The 18,413-nt window shown below is 40.4% G+C and overlaps 1 pseudogene; it reads left to right on the top strand.

Moving 5' to 3' along the window:
- Positions 1-13,562: 13,562 nt before the first annotated feature.
- On the top strand, positions 13,563-17,919 carry LOC103726193 (annotated as a pseudogene).
- The last annotated feature ends 494 nt before the right edge of the window (positions 17,920-18,413 follow it).

Raw genomic sequence — 18,413 nt, forward strand, 5'->3', positions numbered from 1 at the left:
TTAACTGTATGTAAGCTCCTATAAAAGAAAAAGACAAGTTATGCATATTTTCTTATCACATCAAAGCAAAATCAAAATCCATTAGTGTAAAAAGCTCAATGTCTGTCATCTGGTATTCATTCATGAACCACTGGGCTCCTAAAGGTTTGGGAACTCCAGCTCTCCAGATTTGCTCTCCACAGCACGCACAGCTCATCTCATGGGCTCAGCCTGGGTCCATTCCACACCTGCTGCCATCACTGGCAGATGTTCCACTGCTCCAACATCACCAGTATCCTGAGGTTTCCAGTGCAACTGAGGCTACATCCTAAATAGTGGCCTCTCCTGTCCTCACTTCAGGGACTCTGGTTATGCCATACAAAGCCAGGCCTCAGCCATTCCTCATGGATTCCTCAATCTTGCATCTTCCATGCCTTCAAAACCAGTACTCCGTGGGTGACACATATTGCCAAGTTCAGCTGCCAGCTTCATATGAAGCACCCACCCCCCGGCACACACACAAACACACACTGCAGCTTCTGTGTGCTGGCCCTGAGGAAATACTTCCTAGAAGATATCACTTCAGTGATCTCTTATTAATCACAGCTGATTTTTCAGCTCCAGCTGACCAGCAACCAGTGTCTTATATCACGTGAACAGTCCTGAAAGAATATTTACTTTCGTCTGAGACTTCACAAGCCAGACCTCCATTGTTTGTATTTCTCTCCGCATTCTTGTGGTCCAAGTAACCAAGGAATAGCACCCAATGTCTTTTCCAGTTCAAAGCTCCAAGCACTCCCACAGTCCTCCACAAATTAACACAATCAGGTCCATCACGGCAGCACTCCATCTTGGTGCAAAGTTTTGCTCTAGTTTGCTTTCTGTTGCTGTGATAAAGCATTCCGATCAAAAGTAACTTGGGAAGGGAAACATTTATTTGGCTTACATGTCTTGACCACAATCTACTTTTGCGACAGAGATGCTAAAATGTGGCAGTGCCTGAACAAGACATCCTGAATCTTGGAGTCATTTAAAATCAAGACTGAACTTGATCTGGTCCTGGAACTTGTTTCTTCTGAGTTCTCTCAGAACTGTTCTTTTAACCAAGGCTGTATCCATTTTCTTTATTTAAACAGTACATCCAGCACAACATGGAAAAAAGTGAGAAACTTTGTCTAATTAAGGAATTAGCCTTTTCTGACCCTCACTGATCCAAAACAACATAGAAAACCAAAAATAGATGTCACTGTTCTAATTCCATCTGTTGTTTGCATATAAACTGGGGATAATTTTTTCTCTTCAATGTTATTGCTTTCAGGGCTGATATTTTCACAACACACACACACACACACACACACACACACACACACACATTATTCTGGGTCGGGGCAACAAGGAAGGGTCATGAGGGAGAAGGGAGAAGGGAACATAATCTAAGATTAGAGGTATTTGCTTAGCTTGACTTATAAAAGTTGATTATAGGAGGAGCCACAGACTAATAAGAGTGCCTACATTGTTTTCCTAAAGGCTAGCTAAATTTAAATAAGCTTATAACACAGTAGGAAGGCAAAAGGAATAGAAATAGTGTTAAATTATCTCAAAGCATAAGATTAACTTGGATTACAATAGGTAAGATTCATATTTGATTATAGGAGATATTTCCAGAAAAGCCGTTCCCACAAACATTTAGATCTGCTTGTTTGTTTTCAAATTTTAGAAACTTATTTATGACAAAATACAAATAAAGTTCCTGAAAGGTCTTCCTTCAAGTTTCACACCCATTCCTTTTCTCCCCATAGAAACTCATTCTTACTGCTTGTTAGTTTATCTTTCCAATGTTATTTTTGTAAACAGAGTAAATCTGTGTTTGTATTTGCATCCTGCCACTGAGTATATAGAAGGAACACAGTCTTGGTGCTTTTAATTGATAATTGAAAAACGTGTTTTTAATCATTATAGCACTTCTTATTTTGTAAAATGTTTTTCATATATTTAATAACAAAATATTACAGTGGGATATTTGTAACAAATATGCATTTGATACATGTGAGATGAAGCAGACTGTGCTCATGAATGTTTAAGATAGAATTTTAGAGGGAAAAAAATAACAAGCTGTGTTTGTAATATCTATTGATTTTCCTTATTCTAAGGACCTGACCATGGCTGAGTTCAAGCTACAGCCTACAGTTCCAGAGAGTAGAATGCCACTCTGGTGTGAGCTGGCCTTTGCACAGAACTCTGCAGAACCATCAGCTGCTTTTGAGGTGAGGCAAGACTTCCATTTGTCTTTCTAGAGTCATGCTCTACCTCTCCCCACAGGACATTGAGGGTAGACCCATATGAATTGTGGTAACAGACTGCATCAGGCAGAGCCCTTCTGAGAAACAGAACAGTGGGTTCAAGAAGCCCGTATGATTCCAGAAGCTGAGCGCTGTCCCTAGATCTGCTGTCTGCAAAGAGGAGAGCCAGGATAGCGATGATGTAGTTTAGTCCAGTTCCTAAGTCCTGAGAATTTTAAGGCACAGACTGAGAACCAACAGTTCTTATGGCCCAAAGCAAGAGAAGTTGGTGCTCCTGTGTATGAGGGGAGGGAGGGACAGATGGAGAGGGAGAGGGAGGGTGAAAAGGCAGAAGAGGGAGGGAGAGGAAGAGAAGAGAGAACGTCTTTTTAAATTTTTTATTATTTTCATTTTATGTGTATGCGTGTATTGCCTGCATGTAGGTAAGTGCACCCATGTCGTGCAATGTCCTCGAGGACAGAAGAGGCTGGAGGATCCCTTGGAACTGGAGTTACAGGTGGTTGTTAGCTGCCATGTAGGTGCTGGGATTTGAACCCGGGTCTTCTGCAAGAACAGTCAGTGAAGAACGCCTTTTTTATCTTTTATCCCCCAAGTCAGTGAATTAACTGATGCCCCATCCTTCTTTGATTAGGGTGGATTTTCTTAATCTGTTGAATCAAATGCTATGCTCTCCTGAAATCACCCTCACAAACACACAGAAATAATGTTTGACCAGCCATTAGGGCATCACTTAAGATAATCAGAATCCCTTGCTCAGTCTTGTCGCCTGACTCACAGCTGTGTCCATCCAGTGCTGCCCATCTCAGAAGAAAGGCGGAATTTGGGATTAGTCCTGTAGTCTGCTATCTTCCCTAGGCATTTTCTCTGACATGGTCCCTTGACTATGTACTGTCAGGTCAGCTGGAATGCTGTCTCTTCTTCTCAACCCTGCCCCTGTCTCGCTTTGTTGAGGAGCTGAAAGGTGAGCTGCTTTCCTTTCTGCACTCGACCTATTAGTTCTCATGGGCTGTCAGATCTTTGTCAATGATCTTCAGATCTCTGAACGCCTTCTGTAACTTAGCTGCTAGCTTCCTTAACGGTACGGAAGTTCAGCTGAAGCCCAAGGAGGATTATTAAGTAAATACAAAACTCTCAATACAGTAGGTATCTGAGGCCTTGCTTCCAATTATATTGTTAATTTGTATTTCGGTGACCCATCCCCTTTATGTTACTTCTATTGTGCTATAGATATTATAATCACTCAAAAAATTTGAACCAATTTATATTTATTTTAACTTAAGTGTACAAATGCTTTTTATTTCTTTGTTTGTTTGTTTGTTTGTTTGTTTTTGAGACAAGGTCTCCCTGTAGCCCCAACTGGCCTGGAACTCACTATGTAGATCAGGCTAACCTGGACTGCATAGTAGTGAAAAGTTGGTCCAATAAAGAACGAGAAATCCAGATGAGCGGATATAGAAGTGATTTTATATGTTAGTTATCACTAGTATTATTTTCCAAAGAATATTTCACCTGAGTTTACTTTCTCAATGAAAACAAAGAAGTTCCTTTTCAAAATTCATTTTTATTGTAGATGTATGTTTTTTTCTACATATAATTGTACACATACATGTAACGCCCATGAAGGCTGGAAGAGGGTGTCCTCTGGAGCTGTCTTTATGGAAGGTTGTTAGCAGCTATGTGGGTACAGGGACCCGAACCTGTGTCCTTTGCAGGAGCAGAATGTGCTATGCCATTAACCACTGAGCCATTTCTCCAGCCCCCACAAAGACTTTTTAAAATGGAAATAATAGCAACATTTGTAGATGAGAATTCAATAATAGTATACACAATGCTTCTTTGTAAGCTGTGATATCAAGCTTCACATTTATCCAGATGGCAGTTTAATGAAAAATTGTCACATGAACTGAATAATAATTGACACCAAAGGGGATCTATTGCACGTGAACAGAACAAAAGAGGACAACGGGGCCGAGTATGATCAAAATGCACTATATACATGAAAGGCCACAGTGAAACTCACAATTATGTGTAATTAATATATGCTAATAAAACATTTTAGGAGGTTGGCACTATTAATTGAACTCAGCATCAAAATATGTTTCAGACAAATGCATTGGGGAATCAGTGGAAAAAATATAGTACACATTTATTAGGGGTCAGATCCTTTAACACAGATTTGGCATAGAATATAGTACATGATCTGCCCATCTAATGCAGGGAGGGTTTTCCTAGCCAAATTTAGAATCTATACTACACATAACCTTCCCCAAGGTCGAACTGCTTACAATTCCCTTTTTCTGCAATATATGATATTTTTGAGCTTAAAAAGTCATTTTCTCTTTGGAATTTCATTGCCAGATGAATAGATGTCTGACAGGGCCTAGTGAATTTCAACTACTATAAATTCTTCTTGATTTTCTGTGTCTGTGTAATTAGACTTTTTTCATTTTGCACTTACTGTAAATTCTGACACCCAAATCCAACGGTAGTTACACAATAAAGCCACTAGATGACAGTGTTTCCAAAGCAATCAAATAGAAATTGAGCTTGCTAGTGTTTCTCTCTCTCTCTCTCTCTCTCTCTCTCTCTCTCTCTCTGCTATACCCAATCTTATACTTCATAGCTCCATACTGATGAATATCAATCTGAGCATTTGTGAATTTTAAGGTAAAATAGTAAAATAGAGAATTATGGAAAATCAAATGGGTTTTGCCCACGACTCTTCAGTGTACCCTAAATACCCACAAATCATTTATGAGTGCCCGGAACAAAGCAAGTAACTAGCTCAGAAGACAGATCTGCATGACACTTTTTTCTCGTTCTGTAATTTAGAGAAAAGACATCCCCTGCATTTGTCTAAATAATATAGTTCAAGCAATAAAACCAGCGTACCTTACTGCTGTCATTACTCCTCAAGAACTATTTAGGGAAGAGGAAAATAATCTGTTTGTACCAGTTTGTTTGCTGCAATAAAATCACATTTCCATAATATTTTTTTAACATTTTAATTGGAATTTTTGTGTTTTTGAGAATACATAACATCCCATCAATCTTAATCATCTTTATACCCCCTTCCTCACAGCACCCTCCCATAGACCCTTACCAGAATTCATACATTTTGTCATTTGTATTAAGGCCTATTGTGTCAAGTTAGTGTCCCCATATGTTTCTCTGTGCAAGTTCATCTACTGAGGTGTAGTTAGCCTGTCTACAGTCCCCTGCTTTAGGAAGACCATCATTTCATCACCCAGCAGTAATCAGTGGCCACTGATTATGTCAGCTAAGTTTGGGGTCTGCTGTCCATTTCCCCAGTTCTATGCTGAGTTTTGGTCTGACTGAGTTCGCATGGCTCTTGTACATGCTGTCACTATTACGCTATCGGTTCATATGAGCAAGATCCTAGGATCATTTTCCAAGAAAAGAAAGCTTTTTTCTTGAAGACATAACAGTTTTAAAATGGTTCGTATATAGTAAAAAGTTTGCTTTGTGAAATTTTAATATTTTTATTTCTGATTTTCTATCTTTTACAAAGAATAAATACTACTTCCAGTTTGACAAAAACCATAAAATACAATTTGCTTTACTAAAACAGTAATAGCACAAGCCCCTGTGTATCTTCAACAGCCAAGAACTATTGAGCGCAGCAGAGCTGAGCTCTGGGCCTAGAGAATGAATGATTTATAATTTAGCTCACCTCACCTTTCTCTAGAGTTTGCTGGATTCCATTTTCAAGCCTAGAATCCATTTGAAAATGGAAAGACATGTCATATGGCAGCAGACTTAGATGATTTATCTAAGACTCTAGCTTCTAGAAGGACAATTAGATGTGAAGCTATGTTACAAAGAGCCATACAAGTGTCAGTAGCTGAGGACACCCACAGACACATGGAGCTAGGCTACCTCCTGTGGCTCATCAGCCATGGTTCTATCTTACCAAAGACTTCTGTGTTCTTTCTTACTTGGTATTTTTATTGAAGAACATTGTTCATGTGTATTAACAAATGTTATGACTTTAACATCCAGCCAGTCACTTGATAAATACTGAGGGACCTGTTCTATCTTGATAGAGTTCTACAAATTGGTTAATAGTGATGAATGAGCTTTTACTGAAGTCAAGAAAATAACAGGGTATATGCATTTTTCTTTCTTTTTTATGTTCAAATTAAACATAAATTAATAACTTTTGAAAATTTCCCCCAGTAAGTCATGTATGAACTCTTTAGCCACCTTCATGTTCTGTAAAACAAAACAAAACAAACCAAAACAACAAACATCAATCTAAGAAACAATGAAGAAAAAGGGCCTGTGAGATGCTCAGTGGGTGATAAAGAAAGCCTTCTTCCCTGTGCAAGCCTGACGACCTGAGTTTGATCCCAGAACTCATGTTGATAGGGGAGAACTGACTCCTGAATGTTGTCCTCTGACCCCTCACTCACATACATCATCCACACGCAAAAATAAATAAAACTTAAAAAATCTAAACAACGTGCTAACATGCATTATGATGTGTTTTACAGGTTTTGATTTTGCTACTGCATTCTCACCCAACAGATTATCATTATCGTTGATTTTAAGACCGAGAATGAGTTCAAAAAGAATACGTGTGTTACTTAGACATGAAAGGGAAGCAAAGCTGGTGGCAAACTGACTGGAGATTGTTCTGTCTGTCAAACTGCTTGTTATCATGTTTTCTAAACGGCATGTTACTTTTTCTTTTTGAAAGATTTAAGAAACTTACTACTATAAGTAATTTGTTTTGTTGATTGAAATTTAAGATTTCTTTTCACTAACACTTCTAGTATGTACTGTTAGTTTTTACTGTGACATGAATAATTGATAATCTGTACCTTTGTTCCTATTACATATCTTTAAATATATTTTTGTTAAATCAAGATTTAATTATAGGAAATCAAAAACAGTATGACTTCATAGAGAAAAACATTATTCACCTCAGTGGAGAGTTTAGAATAGATACTCATTCGACAGTTACTTAACCACCATGTCTCACGTAGAGACAAGTGCAGAGCTCTCTAAGGAGCCTGCTTCCAAAACAGCACCAAAATTCACTCGTTCTAACTATTCTCAGCAATTACACAAGACATTAGCAAACAGGGAAACTAATAAAAGCCCTCTTTTCCTAGATAAAAAAGCTTAAGAATTTTAGGCCATTTACTAATTTTTCATTTACTTATTACTTAACTTAGGTATTATTGTTGTCCTAATTGTTAAAGAATATTTAAATATTTTCAAATCGTGCTAAAAACAACAGGGTTGATTTCTTTGCTTTTTTCCCACATGCGTTTCCCTCTAATAGTATAACCAATTGCTTTTCATGTTTCTGGAACAAAGGTAAAGTAAATGGTCCTTTCTGTCTGCTGCTGAGATTGGGAATGGGGTATGTCGGTGCTGGATTTGGGGCCATTGGGCTCTGCACCCACCACAGCTGCTCTCTGCTTTGCTGTGTATTGTTGTTCTGCTCTGTTAGATAAATGCTAGACTGTCTGAATCAAGCTTCGATATATCTGTCTCTTCACTCATATGTTTCTTTCCCTTTACTTCCTCCTCTCCTGAACCCACCCACCACTTTCTCTCTCTCTTCCTCTATTTTCCTTCCTTCCTTCCTTCCTTCCTTCCTTCCTTTCTTCCTTCTTTCCTTCCTTCCTTCCTTTCTCTCTCTCTCCCTCTGTCACTCTCTCTCTGTCTCCCTCTGTCCCTCCCTCCCTCCCTCCCTTCCTCCCTCCTTCCCTTCCTCCCTCCTTCCCTTCCTCCCTCCTTTTTCTACATGTTGGAATTGTTTCTTAGCTTGAACTTCCATATTTCTGATTGTTTTCAACTATATCCATTTATTCTTCAAACATCATTCTGTCTTTTGTATGTTAAGATTTTTATTTCCATGTGCTCCTCGTGTTCTGTGTCCTATGATCTTCCCTGTGGCCTGCTGGTGCACTCTTTATTAGAACATCTAGGAAAATGATAGCTGGGGTTCCTCTTACATGACCTTCTGATGCCCATTATCAAGGCCAAGTTTCTTTCTTATCATGATCTTTCAATTCTGTCTTCTTCCAATATTGGCAATCCTTGTTTGATCATTTGTGTTTTTCCATGGAGGATTGGTTGACCAGATCCTAGGGAGTGATCTCTTTGTATTTGCAAAGATTTCTTAAGTATAACTCCTCACTTTGCATTTTGAATATTAAAGCAAAGTGAGTTTTTCAGCAAATGCATCGTTAGCTTTCCCATAAGATAAAGTTTGCTATGAAGGTTCTTGGATTTAGCAAAAGAAAAAATACAAGATGCTTAGTTAATTTGAAATTCATCAAAATAATGATATTTTGGTATGAGTACAAAATATTTAACATTTAAGCAATTCTCATATTGCAATGTCATTATGATTCTGAACTTTCTGCATCCAGTGTCTCTGTATATTACCTCATAACCCCATTACCCAGGAATTTGGGGAAGCTCAGTTGTCTCTCAGGCTTTCCCCTTCTTTGCTGTATCCTAATCATCCATTTCATCATTGCACAGAGCCATCTGGATAGTCTAGTGACTAGAATGGGGCATCTGCCATATACAATGACATTAATTCTCCTCTACATTTGTATCCTTGAATGCCCTCTACCTTGAAGCCACTGATAACCACTATCTTCTCCCAGCCACTCCATGGAGGATTGTACCATATGCTGATGCTTTGGTTAGGCCCCCGAGGAACCTGCTATGCATCAGCCTTCCAGTAAGTAGAGTCAAAACATCTGACCTGAAAACCGCATAATGCTATATTTTAGCACCACAATACCCACTTGCTTGTTTTATTTTTTGTAGTATTTGTATTTTTATTTATTTTTTAACATAAACCTTGGAGGTTTTCAAATTGTCTGCACAGCTCACTGTTACAATGATTTATCTTACTCCCTGAAAACAGAAGATGAAAGATTTAGCTCAGAGTTTTCATGAGTTCTTATGCCTTCTGACTGTTATACTACTCTTCCACAGTTGACAGGGAAACCCTTCAAGGGAGTTGCTCACATTTCTTGTCTTCAAAATCCCCTCTCCACCCACCACCTATACACTCCTTCTTTTGAGCTATGAGGGAATCATTTTCACAGTGATAGCTTACTTTTTCTGGCTGGGAACTTTTGGCATTTTTCAAACCAGCTGTAGCATCAACTATATTTGACAGTTAAAGAGAGGACGCAAGGCAGGACATAAGTAATGAATGTGGCTCTAACTTAATAACTTTTCTCACATAAAGATGAAGAACAACACAAAAACTTATTCGTATAAAAGTAGAATTACAAGAAAATATAACTAGTGCAGTCCGAAGGCTCCTCTGAAAAGCTGGAGCTAATCTAGGGCGAGCTTGGTTGACACAGAGCACACTGGGCAAAAGAGGTGGAGCTGCAGCCAGATTGGAGCTGTTGGCTAAGGCTGAGCTAGAGACCAGGGGTGGGAGATGGATGGCTGCACATGCATTTCAAATATGGAGACGGTGCAGCAGTTAAGAGCACTGACTGCTCTTGCAGAGGGTCCGGGTTTGATTCCCAGCACCCAGATGGTGGCTATGAACCGTCCTTAAATCCAGTTCCAGGGGAATCCAAAGCCCTCTTCTGACCTCTGTGGCATTGCATGACATGGGTGCACCCACATACATGCAGGCAATACTGTCATACACATAATTGTTTTTGTAAATCACCCCCTCCCAAATGTCATATAAAGCATGCAAAATTCAAATAGGATGTCTTATGTTGGTCTGTCAGCTCTGGGGTCTCAGAGGCCAGGAGCCCAAATCTCCCCAGAAGAGGGAGGGGAAAAATTTAGGGAAACAACTAGTAAAAAAAAATTGAAGGACATAAACCTTTCTAAGCCATTATGTTTCAAATTACGTATCAAAATTTTCATCCAGAGGAAACGTTTTATAAATTGTTGAAAAAAGTACAGTTTTTCCACTCAATGGGGAGTTTTTTTTTTTTAAATGGCAATTTGTTGGGCAAATATTTGTAAGAACTAACAACAAGGAATCATAATTTTTACTTAGTATGTAATAACCCTCTTAAAACTCACTGACAAAAGACTCAATAACAAAATGAGGACAGGGCTTCATCAGATATACCAGAAAGTGAGCAAAAGCCGAGAAAGAATAGGCAAAAATGCAAAGTCAAATGGTAGTTTGAGAAATGCAAACAGAGCAATTTGCTGCCGTTTCTTTCCTATTGTAAGGCACATACTATTGATTGGTAAATTGTTATGTGCTCTTCTAGCTCTTTGAAAAGTTGGTTTTGGAAATGGCGCCGTCCCCCCAACCTCAGACCCAAACATGTCACGTATCCTCCAATCCCCATTGTCATGAGTCAGGATGATGATCTACATTTGTAATGGGAAGAGGGAAAGACAGCAACCAACGGAGGCTATTAAAAACTGTGTGCCTTGCAGTCATCAGCTGCCCATAGTTCCTCACCAAAGTTGTGGCCTCCTGCCCATTTCCCCAATTCTGGGCTGGTTTGTGTCTGATTGAGTTTGCATGGGTCTTCTGCATGTTGTCATCATTGCTGTAAATTCATATGAGCAAAGTCCCAGGGGCCCATAAGACACTATTTCCTTATGGTCATGCACCTCCTCCTGACTCTTAAAGTTTCCACCCTCTCTTCTACAATAGTCCCTGAGCTCTGGGTGGGTGAAGTTTAGTATAGGAGTCCTGACATACACTCTGAAGTCTTTCTCTATGCTTTGGCCAGCCGTGGCCCTTTATGTTCATTGCCTTCTGCTGCATGAGGAAACTTCATTGATTATAGTTGGAAGAAGCATTAGTATTCTCTCTACCCCTTGTTCCACGATGCTTTGTGAGTCTTAAATGTATCAGTTCCTACTGGGTGAGGGAGAGTTGATTAAGGGAGTTGCTAGACATGCTTAACAGGCTCCAGTGAGTGGACACACACCAAGGGACAGCTGGGTGGACAGACTTGACTCAATAAATTTTGAAATGTCTAACAAAATGCATGAGGTCCTATGGACAGGCTATGGGGGTGCAAATAGGGAATGGGGGGCTAAATATGATTAAGATGTATTGTATGAAATCCACAAAAATTCAAGAAAAATATATTTTAAAAATAAAATGCAAGTTCTTATAAACACATTCCACGTTTATTAATCATATTTTATCTTAGAAAAAAATCAACATTTTATATGCTAATAAAATAAAAGCAAAACATCGTGTGCCTTGAGAACAGTTAGAAATAAAACAATTTCCCACAGAGACAACTATTGTGTATCTCATCATATAAAAATGTCTGCAGTGGGAAGGAGAAGCTCATCTGTGGCAAGAATGCTTTGTTCTGCCCCTGGACTTGGAGCTGCAGTGTGACTGTTCCACAGGGGTTTCTCTATCCATTTTCTGCTAGGTGGTTGTCAATTCTCAATTTAATGATCTGTATCTGCTGATATTTATTCATTTACTTTGTAGTTTCACCTGAGGGTAATGGTTATCTGCCTGGAACTCTTCATGTGGGGATGCCCAGCTGACTGGCTCAACAGGGCTTCCCTGATCAATATTTGCTTGATGTTTTCAAGGCCCCAATTTGATGACGATTTCTCTCTACCTGCTACTCACCATTTGTTCTTTTACTTTTACTCACCATATGTTTTATAAACTTACTTATTCAAAACTGAAAAGTCAGCATTGTAGATTATTCTGTGGACAATATGGAAACTTATCAGGAGCAGATAGTCTTTATCTTAGGAATGGGCACACTTTTGGTGAGAATATAGAAACAGTATTTCTCATGAATAGTTTATGATGCTTAAATTGGTGAAACAAAATATTCTAGAAGGACAAAATAATGATATGTAAGAAAATCACAAAACATATTCTAACTGTATGTTATCCATATTCAATCTGTGTTAGGCTGAGTAAATAACAAAGTCCTCATATAAATACACCATTATATGTATCCAGGTGTGTTAACTACAATGTTATTTATAAGAAAATTATTTACAATTTGACAAAAAAGTAAGAATTTGATTATACAAACCAAGGGTTAACCCTGTGATGAAATGTAGTCTATGTGTTAAGTGATGTGTCCAGATACTTAAAGTCATCTATTTATATTGTTATATTGTTCAATGGGTATATTAGTTTATGTAATATTACATAAGGCAGTATAAATGATATAACTATGTTTCCCAGCCTCTTTGGCTTCCTATGTAGCCAGGCCCAGGTCCTGCCCATTGTAGTATTACTTCTTGCAGTTCCTTTTTACCCTTCCTGATGCAGCTCATATTGTTCCATTTTCCCCACTTGAACTACTACAGTAGCTCCTTTGCCTGACTTCCTGTCTTTAATTTCCATCCTAACACCAAAGCAATCTTACGGATACTCAAGTCTTATCTTTAATCTTTTCCTAAGAATTCTTCAGCAATTTCTCTAGCAGGCCAGAGGCTGTCCAGGCATCTGACTATGTAAAATCCATAGATCTGAATAGTTTGAAACTGGCTACACCACTAGGCTTCTGTCCTGTGCTATTTAACTTCCTGCTGTATGATTCTCCTAAGGCTGCCATGACAAACTGTCACAAAAGTTTTTGCCTAAAATGTAGAAATGTATCTTACTGTGTAGAATTCTGAAGCTCAACATTAAGATGTCAGCCAGACTGATTCTCTAGGGAAGCTCTGAAAGAGGTCCCATTTCATGCCCCACACTTGGCTTTTTTGGCTTCCAGAAACCCTTGGCATTCCTTGCTTTGTAGCCGTATGAGCTCCACGGCTTCCTCTGTCTTCATCGGGTCTTCTCTCCCTCTCTACCTTTGTGTATCACAGCTGATGTTCCTTTATCCTGTAGGAACACCAGTCATTTGATGGATATCTCACTAAATCCAGCAGGATCTTAGCTGGAGAAACTTAACTCTGTCTGCAAGGAAGCTGGTTCCAAAGGTCAATAGCACAGGTTATGTGGCTTAGGACTTGGGCACATCTCTTTGGGAGACTCAGTTCTTATCACTGTTCTCAAATCCATATTCTTTCTTTACACATGTTTCACATGATATCCTTTCTGCCTAGAGTTTTATTCCTTGTGTGTCTTGACATATTTTGTCCCTTATTTATGTTACTAGGTATAGTTTGTTCAGGACTTTTCTAACTCTTACATGAAAACTTGATAATTTTTCTCACGCCTCCAAGAACCAGTTCAGCAATACACTGCCGCGTTGAGAAGCCTTTTCCCATGTTCCTCTATGCTGAACTGTTACTTTTTAGAGACTGGATTTGATTTATTGATTAATAAACTTTTTGATGATGGCAGAAGTAGACACTGTCCCAAAGGATGGTGAAATCAATCCAGGAAGCAATCTTAAGCATCCTCTATGTGATATGGCCCAAGGTACTTAAGTTGCTGCCTGGAGGAAAGGAGGACAGTCATGACCCCAAGCATTTGTCAGAGTGAAAGAAACCTGAAATGCTTAACTGTTTGAGACTAAACTATAATTAAATGACAAAAAAGAAAACACTCTGTACTTTTAAACTACTCTAAGAACACTGGATGATACTATAATGACAGATAAGTTTACAGATTATTCAAATTAAAGTGAACCTTACAAAAGAGAAGAACATATCAGTGCATCCTTTATATAGTTTACCAGATAATATGGGGGTCACTGAATCTGTAGTTAGTCCAATGTAGCACCTCAGCTACAAAGACCTTAGGTAGGAGAAAAGGTGTCACATTGCACAGAGCAGTAGAACTTGGAGCCTGAGAGCCTTGGCTTTGAACTCTCCTATGGTATTTCCTACCTATGTGACCTCAAGTAACTTTCACAGTGCTCTGATCCAAACTTTTATTCATATGACAATAAGCAATCTTTGCTGTTCTATATTCGCATGATTTAAGTGACAATATCTTTAAAAACTCTCGATTTAGTGTTGGTGAAGGTGACCTCTTTTGGTAGTGTGTCTTCACTTTTCATTCTTATTTTCTTTTTCATTAAAAAATTTTCTTTCTAGTGTGTTCTATGCTTGAAACAAGGTGATTTCAAGACTGTGCTAATATATCTGTCTGATTAGGTGTTTTGATGTAGATAATAACACCTAAAACTGTTGCTGTTCTAGCTAAAGAGAACACTGATTCTAGAAATTGCTATACTAAATGCACGATTGCATCAGATAATGTGGGAAGGTCAAGATTACCAGATTTTACCACTGCTCTGGCAATAAAGAGAGCAAGAGCCTCCAACTGCCTCAGCAGGGATTTACTGACTGGAGGGCCTTGTGATTCCTCAGGCTTCAGAGCTTCTCCGGGGAAGGGTGCTAGATGCATCATGAGTTGGTAACTGACCGAAGTTAGGAGAAGCTTTACTGACTTTTCAATCTAAACTTACAGCTGGGAAGTCAGAAAACTGAAGTCTTCAAATTGCGAGGTTCTTTTCCTGGGTAGCTTATATCTTGCAGTGCTTATGTGACAGTTAATTCTCAAACCTGAGTGTGTGTTATTCAGCTCAGGTTCTTGGGCACTCATCTTCAGGGTGGCTGTTTTGAGAGGTCTGGCAGTCTGGTGAATCTGGGTTTTCAGTTTCTAACGAGTTCACTGATGTAGTTAGGCTGCTTTTGAGGACAGTGCTTTAGGAAAACAACATTTAACTTCACAAAAATGCTTTGCCTTTAAATTAATAGCGATTAAATAATTATCAGGTAACTGGAACCTACTTTTCCTTTCTGTGATGGCTAATCCTGGGTGTCAACTTGACTAGATCTGGGATTAACTGAAATGAGAGAGATCTTCTTAATTGGATCATCTGAAACTGGGAGACACACCCTAAATGTGGCTGTTACCTTCTGATGGCAGCCCATATAAAAGGCCATGGCAGAGGAGAACACCTGGCTTCTTACTGCTTGCCTTCTCTCTCGCTGGTGAGTTCGTCTTCCTGCTGTAGACTGAAGACTAGCTGATCTTTTGGAATTTGTCAGACCTTCAGCGCCAGATTGGGACTGCTGAGACATCCAGCCTTGTGGACTGAACGACTACAGATTCTCAGCCTCTCCAGTGTGGTTCAGCCATTGTTGGACCACTTGGACTCTATCCTGCGAGCTGAGCTGATAAATCTCTCTCTATATATATTCATCCTACCAGTTCTGTTTCTTTGGAGAACACTAGTACAGTGTGGTGGTTTGAATGAAAATGTCTCCCACAGGCTCCTAGTGTTTGGACATTTTGTCCCCAGATGATGGTGCTGTTTTGGGAGGTTTTAGAAGGTGTGGCTATCCTGGAGGAAGCACATCACTGGGGGTGGGCTTACAGAGTTCTTAAGCCTTGCCAGATCTCCAGGTAGTCTCTTGCTTCCTGTGCCTGCATGATGATGTGAGAGCTTAGCTTCTGCTGCTCCTGCTTCAGCCGCCTCCAGCCACCATGCCTCCCTGCCATGACAGACTGTAATTCCCCTGGACCTGTAAGCACAAATAAATTATTCCTTCTATAAATTGCTCGGGTCAGTGTTTCTATCACAGCAACAGAAAAGTAACTAGTACAATTTCCTTTCTTTTATTTTTAATTATTTTTTTTCAAATTTCACACAGTACCTTTTGATCATATTTAGACTCCCTCCTTTGCACCAACCCCTTAATATCTGATTGATACCATGTACTCGGATATATATCCGAGTACATGGTATCAATCAGATATATATATTTGGCTAAGGAGTCAAATTTGTGTCCCCAAATTTTTGTTCCCAAATGCCCTTCAGTGTGGGCCCATCCACTGGCACCTGGTAATCCTATCCAACATCACACCCTTCAAGAAAAATGACTCTCCCTTTCCCAGCAGCTATCAGTTGCCAATAGTTCCTCAGCTAGGGTTGGAGCTTCTTACCCACTTCCCCACATCTATGCTGGGATTTTTTCTGGCTTGAGCTTCTGTGGACATTCTACATGCTGTCACCATTGCTGTGAGTTCGTATGGGCAACTTCCCACTGTTCTTTGTGGTCATCCACCAGCTCTGGCTCTGAGAATCTTTCTGCCCCCTCTTTCACAATAATCCCTTGAGAGGTAGATGTCTGATACAGGTTTCCTATTCAGGGCACTCTGATAGTCGCTCTGCAGTCTTATTTGCTACACAGAAGTTGTGGGTCATTGGTGAATCACCATCTGCTATATGAGGACTCTTCCCTGGTGAGAGTTGAGAGATGCATTAATCTGTGGGTATAAGAAGTCATTAGTGGGGTTGGAGAAATGGCTCAGTGACTAAGAGCACTGACTGCTCTTGCAGAGGACCGGGGTTCAATTCCCAGCACCCACATGATGGCTAACAACTGTTTGTAACTCCAGTTCTAGGGGATCTGGTGCCTTCTTCTAACCTCCACAGGCATTTTATGGTGCACTTACCCACATGCAAGCCGTAGAGTCATACACATAAAATAAAAATAATAAATAATTGTTTTTTAAAAAGAATAAGTTGGAGGTCAGAAAATTGTGCCACCTGGAGCTGGGGTCAGGGACAGGTGAAGATCATGAGGAGGACCTGGGGCTCTATCCTATGGCGACAATCCTGGACCACGACTCAGCTGCCATTCTGAGGTGTGACCAGTCTACCTTTCAGCCAAGATCAATGTTGTTTTTGCTGTGCCATGGAGACAGGTGTATGCATCTACAATGTGGAGCCACTGATGGAAAACGGACATTTGGACCAGGAGCACATAGGCAGCATGGGCCTAGTGGAGATGCTGTACCGCTCCAACCTGCTGGCCTTGGTGGGCTGTGGTAGCAGTCCCAAGTTCTCAGAGATCTCAGTGCTGGTCTGGGATGATGCCTGAGAAAGCGAGGACTCTAGGGAAACACCGGTACTGGAATTCACCTTCACCAAGCCAGCGCTGGCTGTCCGCATGCGCCATGACAAGGTCATAGTCGTGCTGAGGAACCGAATCTATGTGCACGTCTTCCCTGACAATCCTGGAAACCTAGTTGAGTCTAATACTCAGGACAACCCCAAGGGGCTGTTTGACCTCTGCCCCAGCCTGGAGGAGCAACTGCTTGTATTCCCTGGACAAAAGTGTTTCCACACTTGTCTGCAACTTGTCTGCAGCTTGTGGACCTGGCACAAAGCCTGGCACCTCATAGGCTCCATTCGCCATCAGTGCACATCAGAGTGAGGCAGCTTGTGTGTCCCCGAACTGGCCAGGCACCGTAGTGGCCTCAGCCTCCCGAAGGGTACCCTTATTCATCTTTTTGACACCTACTCCAAGGAAGAACTGGTGAAGCTGCACACAGGCACTGTCCCTACCACCTATACTGCATCAACTTCATTCAAGACTCCTTCTTCCCCATGCACCCAATGATAAGGGCACTGGCCGTGTCTTTGCCCTCATGTATACTAGCCTCAACCACCGCTCTGTGCTGCCTCACCTGGGCAATGTGGGGCCTATGATTGGGCAGTATGTGGACTCAGTGGAGCCTGGCTGCTTTACTGTGCCTGTTGAGTCAGCATGCTTCTGAGCCTTTGGTCAGAAGAATGTCAACTCTGTAATTCCCATCCGCATTGATGGGACCTTCCATAAACATGTCTTCACTTCTAATGGAAGCTGCAACAGAGAGGCATTCGACAAATACCTGGCCATCTGTGATGATGACAATGAGAACCCTAGTGACTGTGCTAGGAACCTGCAGTAGCAGATTGCCGAGCCTCGGGGGTAGTGAACGAGGCAGCAATCAGTAACGAGGCCTCCTATTCTTCCTGAAAGCAGAGCTATATCTAAATAAACAGTTCACTTCCCCCAAGGACTTTTTTTGTGCCCAAGACAAGGGACATTCCCTGGGCCACCTAGTCTGGAGAAGATTCCCAAGGACCCAAACCTTGAAGTCTTGAAGTCAGTACCAGATTGAGTTCTCTTTATTTATTCTACAACTCATGTATGTACTGTCTTCAGAAACAGAGACTTTCCACCACATTCTGATGGATAACCAAGAGCCAGTAATGTATGATCGACAAATTCAAAAGAGGGAGTCCATTCCTGGCATTGGGCTTTGCTAGTCTACAGAGATGTAGAAGTAATGTCCACTGTTATAGGATAATTCCTTTTGATAATATATATGTGTATACTTTAAGAAGCTTCAAGTGGTTAGGTTTCCATATGGCTTTTTCTGAAGGCTTTTATTGTAAGTTA

This window comes from Nannospalax galili, unplaced genomic scaffold (genome assembly GCF_000622305.1).
Source record: "Nannospalax galili isolate Female #2095 unplaced genomic scaffold, S.galili_v1.0 scaffold1372, whole genome shotgun sequence".
In the NCBI taxonomy this organism is placed as follows: Eukaryota; Metazoa; Chordata; class Mammalia; order Rodentia; family Spalacidae; genus Nannospalax; species Nannospalax galili.